This window comes from Dermacentor andersoni, chromosome 11 (assembly GCF_023375885.2).
Source record: "Dermacentor andersoni chromosome 11, qqDerAnde1_hic_scaffold, whole genome shotgun sequence".
Taxonomy (NCBI): domain Eukaryota; kingdom Metazoa; phylum Arthropoda; class Arachnida; order Ixodida; family Ixodidae; genus Dermacentor; species Dermacentor andersoni.
In genome coordinates, this window is record NC_092824.1 from 88,047,472 (window position 1) to 88,053,105 (window position 5,634).

The window sequence follows — 5,634 nt, forward strand, 5'->3', positions numbered from 1 at the left end:
TGCTTTGACCATTGAAAGCATCTGCAGTCTTGCTCAAGCACATTGTATGTACCATCAAACTATCCTCGTGGTCAATGAACCATACAAATTGGATCCCTGACCAAATAGATAACAGTCGTTGTCAATAGTTGTTAATAGTCATTGTGAAGAAGGCTCCCGTGCGAAAGCTGAAATGTATTTTATTTGAATATACTGTACCTTGGTCGGCGCTGTGCGTTTTATCGACCATGGGTCCCTGAAACTGGCAAGAACTAGCCTCAAGTGAACATCCTTCAAATTGCCCTAAACCACACAAGCAAAGTGTGTTGTTGTAGTCTATGCTTTCCTGGTGCGTCATCTCATCAGAATTCCCCATGTGGTCTTTTCCTACCCTTTACACGCCAGCAGTTCTTGTACCAACTTCAGCAGGTGATGTCACTTCTATTATACAACCTTGCAGAATCAGCAAAGCTCCTCCTTATAACTGCTGGCAGCCATCATAACATTGGGTGAGACACTGCCTTCTTTTCACCTCTATCCTACTCTTGGTGCCTACGGTCCTTCAGTCGTGTCTCCATGTGAAGTAACGTGCAAGTTGTTTTACGCATGTTGACAAACTTCTCAGCTCTTCAAATTTCCCCTCCCCCTCTGCCCATGAAAGTATTGGGGCTATACTCTGGGACAGTGTTTTTTATGACGATGCTTTCAATTTTGTATGGCACGCGGCTCAGTACGATATTTCACGTAGACAACCTCTTGATTTAAATGGCAAATCTGGTGATTTTTCAATATCCACTGATCTTAATAAAATTCTGAATGCATTCTCTTTTTCACTTTGATTATCTATGCCAAACAGTATGGCTGCAAGTCATTTAGTTTTCCTGAAAATGAATTTTAAAGATTGGTTGCGTTCCAGACTCATGACTTTTTACTGGCCACCCTGTGTTTGTGACATCAGAGACTACACCACCACTGTCGCTCAAATCGCTGCTGTCTAGTTAGGAAAATCTGTAAAAACTCCCCCTATTGTCAGGAGACATCATCAGCGTCACTTCTTTGGCGTTAGCGGCACGTGTACTGTGTAGCATGCATTCTGTGCGTTTACATTATAGCAGTGTACTGTAGGCTTCAGTATCTTGTTGATTGGTCATTTAAAATTATTGATGAATTTCTAAGCAAATTGAACCACCCTACTGGTGACAGGATTGTCAATGCCATTTGAAAATATCAATCTCCCAATATGATAAAAAAAATGCCAGAGTTTCCCTTTAAGGTTTCAGATATCCACACGATCAAAGCATTCGCACACTATGTCAAAATAATGGTGATGAAATTGCAACATGCACAAGCACTTGTTTTGTCACTGCTGCTGTTTTAGTGAATTGGGATGCATTTAAGACCCCTGCAGTTGTCATTCTAGAACGCAGCACAAACTCTCAAGCTTCATGTCTTGTCTGCGCACCAAAGTGACACCGGCAGTGCGGTGACAGTGATGCTGCAATTGCAGCAACAGTGACATACAAATCCCACAGCAGAGTGTGTCTTTACAAGAGGGGAGGGTGTTCAGAGAGGTTCAGGTATAGCACTTGCTTTCGCAAGTAGTGATTATGGTTGCTTTTGCATGCAATCTTAGTGGGCTTTGTAGTAATGGAAGCATAACAGTTGGCTCTTGACACCCTCTTCACTTCCAAAGTAGCTGAATGAATGTAAAATACTCGGGCAGTACAGTCGTCTATCACTCTGCAAATTAACTTTTACATTTTATTGTGCCAAAACTGCACCATGGGCTATGAACAATGCGCATGGTGCGGCTTCTGACTAATTCTTGTAGCAACCTAAGGTTCTTTACTAAAGCATACATAGCTCATAAGGGTTGTTGCATTGTGCCCTCATTGGGATTTGATTGTGTGACTTCCTGCTTCTCAACGGTGGTGTTATCTCTCAGCTGCTGTGGCAAGTCCATCGCTTCCACAGTGTTTAGGGGATTCCAGTATGTTTTGTTTAGTTTGTGCAAAGAGAAGTAGCTTGGGGGATGCAGATGTCATTGATACTGTAGGCAGCTGTGGCAGGGGATGCTATGGCGAGTTGAATCCATCTTCAGGGTACGGAGGACTCCTCCATTTCTGGAGGCCCTTCTGTTGTGCATACAGCTGCAATGTGGATGCACCTGGTGTGAGAGGATGCAGTTCTGGAGGGAGGGTTGTGTGTGCAGGTAGATGCATAGGACATCACTGGACCCAACAATGAAGACACACAGGGGTGGGGTTGCAGCATTGCCTGCAAAGCACAACATGATGGTTGAAAGACGTTAGAAAGGAGCACTGTGTTTGAGAAGCAAGAAGGATACGTAAAGGGAAAGGACAGAAAGGTCAGCTTAATGCTTACTACTCTGTCCTCTTATTCTGAATAGAGAGAAAAGGAAAGAGCAGAAAAAGATTGCTACCATCAGTGGTGATGACGACAAGGAGCAATAAAAAGAAAATGATTAGGTGCCCATCATGACAGAACGTCATTACTACAGTTAGCAGCATTAACTGCTTGTCTGCTTAATATCTTTAATGATTTGCTTTTATGCTCATTTGTATGACCTTTAACTATCATTGTGTTGTTACAATCTTAATTTTACAGTTTTGCACATAGCTTGAAGCCAAACAGACACACAGCTTTCGATATCAGTGGTGGCATCAAGGCATTGCTTTATCGGCCCTATGTTGTTTTAGTTTTCCAAACCAGGTTTCAACAAAGTGCTTCCAGTTTTTTATATAGCCTGATTGCTTTGCCTATGTGAGAAACCTATGTTCATTTATGTGTAAGGGGCCCTTACCACGAGCCTTATCAGTAGTTTTGGTTATATATACACTGGAAGTTGTAAACAGCCGTCTAGGAAGCATGCTACAGAGAGAAGTTTTAGATAGGGTTTAGTAATAGCATACGATGACACACCATATGCTGTTGCTGATGATGGATGCATTGATATGCTGAGGCCTGAAGGGGCCCAAAACGGGTACTTCTGTAAATGTTATAACAGATAACAATGGAGAGATGGAATACAATAAGGAAAACACAGGAAGCAGCACTGTCATGATCGATGTAGGCCTCCAGTGTACTCTCACAATGCACTGAAAACATAAGGAGGCTATCCTGCTTTCACTCACTGCCACGCTATAGGATGAGGGAAAGTTTTGTGAAAAGGGTCAAGGGGGACAGCACGTGGAAGTTTAGCTCCCTCTCAAGCCTGTTGTTCCGCTCTAGAACAAAATGTGCTAGAAAGTTCCACAGACAGTGCTTTGCTGTTGCCACTTGAACAAACCTTTCAAGTGATTATGTACTGGCCACCTTTAAAAACCTGATCTGCACTCGTGAAACGTGCACTGCTGCACCAACTTAGCAGTGCACCTTGTCTTCTACGGTACCACGCATACCATATGATGACATAGCTTCTTGCGAACATGGCCACCATGAACGCCATTATGATGATGGCTGGCAGGGGCAAAGAAGATTAAGCATACTTCTTGATTGTGTATGAAGTATACAAACGGCTTTACAGTGACATTTTATTTGTGACTGCAAGTGCAAACATTAGCAGCAATGAGTTATGGTTAACAAAAATTTTGTCATGAGCGTGATTATATATGCAAATTCAGAACATAGGGGTCACAGAAAGATGAAGGCTTGACCAAAAGTGGTATAACAAAGGAAGCCACAGCTTGAACGTAGTGTTTCAATAAAGGGATTACAAGTCCTGTTGTTGAAATGTTAGCTCTGTGCTGAGGTTCCTCTTGTTCACCAACTGGTTAATTAAGGATTAAATGTGCACTGTATTGATTGCCATGACGTTTGAAGGACTTGCAAGGGATTAAGTCCTTTTTTTGTCGATTGTTTAGTGAGTGCTAAACAGCAGTCTTTAGAGAACCTAGAAATGCTCAACTCATTTTGAGAACATTGAGATGGTGCCATATGGACGTCGTTTCACCCAGTTTCTTTATTGTGCGAAAAATAATTCTGACAATGTGTACTGTCAATTAGCAGCTCACTCAACTGTTGATAAGCTTGAAAATAAAGCATCCAGGTGTTACAGACTTGCCAAATCAACCATCGAATAGAATTTATATTGTTAGATTGCACTTCTGAAAAGCTTGTGGCATTTGTTTTACGCCAAGAGTTATGGGGAAAGCCGTGTTATGAGGAAATCACAATTGACAGGGCTTCATTGTTCTTCAGAAATACAAATTTTGCCGTGACGAATTGGATCTCTCAAGTACAGTTGTGCTTGGCAATGTCAGAGTCCATGGCCTATATGCAGAGAGCACCACATGACCTTAAGAAGTGACAGCAGAGTGGTGAAATTCTCCAAGCTTCATTATTTCCTCCTATATGGAAATCGAGCACAAAACACTTTTTCACAATGACTGGCTGAGTACAATTTACTGTTTGTTAATGGGATATGCTATGCCTTGATTGTTGATAGTGTATGTTTAGAGGCGGTGCCAATGTTTTCTTATGTTTCTGTCACTTATTGGCGTGCGAAGGCCATGCTCTTCATAAAAGTAGTACTTTAGACGCCTTAGAACACTGTTACTTCTGATTAACTTAATGTTTGCCTTCACTATCCCGTCTGCATGATTTGTTCATCACTCTCTCTAGTCACTTGGTTATGAGCGCCAGTGTATATATATATATAAATTATTGTACTTATATTTTTGTTTCTGGTCTCAAGTTAGTTTTCTATCATGGCTGTAGTTATGATTATGACGTGCATCGGTTATGCTTTGTTATATAATATTTGACAAGACCAAAGCTCTGTACTTATCACGAATCGATAAATTGTGGCCTTGACTAGCCATGTTACCACCATCATCATCATCATCATCATATTTTGTTTTTCCACATGTCCTTGGTTGTTCACCTAATTAATGTAGCTTTACTGTTGTTAATAAAGATGTTGCATTTGTTACCTTGTGTTTCTATTCCTTTCCCTTCTGTAATGTGAAAACCATGAGGGTAATAAAATCTTTAGATTCAGGAAACAGTTTGTGCAGTTGTGCCGCACACTATGCTGGTTTTCACTTAAAGCTAGGTAACAACAGAGCAGCAGCAGCAGCAGCAGGCGTTAACGCGATAGCGTTAAGAGCTCCATGTCGCAGAATATGCAGCGTCTGGGGTCCTGCATCTGGTGTCCTGTGTCAACCGTCGTTTCAGCAAAAATGATTCCGAACCACGCAGACCCTCCGTCTAGCATAAAGAAATTACTGAACTGTTTTTTCTCAAAGTTAAATACGCCAGAAAAATCATAAAGTATGACTTACACGTAACCTACAGACGTAATAGCGTTGGATTGTAACTTGAATATACAAGGAAACATACTTCTGTTAAGAAAAAGCTTTTTCCAGCGCTTCTACCATTCATAGACAGGGTCATGGCATCCGAGATTTGCGTGCGTCAATGCGCACAAACCTTTGACGCCATGGAGCGGTGCGCCTGGTTCCTTGCAACACCTCCAGATGGCGCTTGCCTCCGCCGCATTGCAGCCCACGCAACAGGCTGCATTTCTACCGGAAAGCTTGCCTTCGTGCGTAGCACTCGCTGCCAGCGTTTCCCAGTAAACATTGCAGTTACATAAGCTGCAGTTGCCGGGAAGCACTCGCTGCCAGCGTT